We start from the raw sequence: 1,417 nt of genomic DNA, 5'->3' as shown, positions 1-1,417 counted from the left end.
GAATGGTGAAGTCGTGATCAAGCACTATACCAAACCAATAGAATATGCATCGTTGAAATCAAAAACTCTTTATTCGAGTAAACGATTAATTTAACTCTTTTAAGTGTTGATCTTGAATTAGGTAAACTCTACAAAAATATTATTGCACTAACATGAAAGTGAGTATCACCAATTAGAAACTAGTCACTACTAAAAATAGGGCAACGACACCGATGGATATTTCCGATGAATGTGCTGACTGTCTGATGAAGTGTATAAGAGATTAAAGTTTATGATGAAATGAGACATTTGAAAGGCAAAATAATGATTTTTAATTTCATGATAACTTCGGGTTTGTTCGTTTTTGGCGAATTGCTAGTCTAATTTGATTGGGGGAAATCCATCGTTTAGGCTCTCGTTTAGGCCTTTTTTGTTATTTATAGTAATTTTTGTTTTTGCAATATCTTTTTCCATAAAATTCGGATTTGTATTCCGTTTGTTGGAGGATGATCTTGAATATAACGAATTTTCATCTTAGTAGTTATCTCATATTTTTTCTATTTTTGGAAAAATATCTTTTTTATTTTATTTTCCGAATTTTGCTAAGTTTTTTTTAGTTAAGACATTGTAAACCCTTTGAGCCGACAGTTCTTGAATTCAATAAAAATTTTCTTATGAGTTTTCTCATTTTGTGATTGTTCATCTTCCCTATAATCTTCCGCTACGTTACTGTCAAAAAATTTCAATAGACCTTTTATAGTCGAAAATGTCAACAATTTTATTTTCCATTGGAAATTTACCATTGGGGGTTTCACCAACCAACCTTTTTTCTGTCCGTCGGAATTGGACATTTTCGACCAAAATGTTGCGGAAGCTCTCTCAAAAGGATCTTCAAACGGTGGTTTTCCAGGCTCAGTCCAACGTACCTTTCTCTACCAACAACCAATCCAAACGGCTCCAAACCACAACCAATTGATTCACCTTGATTGCTATTCAATCTTACCCACGTAAGACAAGAAAGGATGATGATTTATCGCCACAAAGGCTAAGAGAAGACGCCACAAAGGCTAAGAGAAGACACCACAAAGGTATACAATGAAAGAACCACCAATTGCATACGTTATACCAGCGTTCTGAACACTTCTTGACACCTTTTTTCTCACACAAAGGGGGGCAGCCAGGATTCACTAGTTCTTCTCTCAAAATCACTCAAAACATCATATGAAAGTGGTTAGGGTTATAGCCAAATATATACTCTAGGGTTAGGTTTTAAGTTGGGCCAATAAAGGGGTAAACAGGCCAAGATTCAAGCCATCCATAAGGAATACAATTGGGCCGGGTATAGCTCATGGACTTGGTTGTTGGACTTATTTCATTCATCGGCCTATGCTTATGAAATAATATTAACCCACGTTAACATCATAGCCCGAAATTTATT

The sequence above is a fragment of the Olea europaea genome, unplaced genomic scaffold, assembly GCF_002742605.1.
Source record: "Olea europaea var. sylvestris unplaced genomic scaffold, O_europaea_v1 scaffold1076, whole genome shotgun sequence".
NCBI classification, from domain to species: domain Eukaryota; kingdom Viridiplantae; phylum Streptophyta; class Magnoliopsida; order Lamiales; family Oleaceae; genus Olea; species Olea europaea.
Note: the sequence above shows the minus strand (reverse complement) of the source record.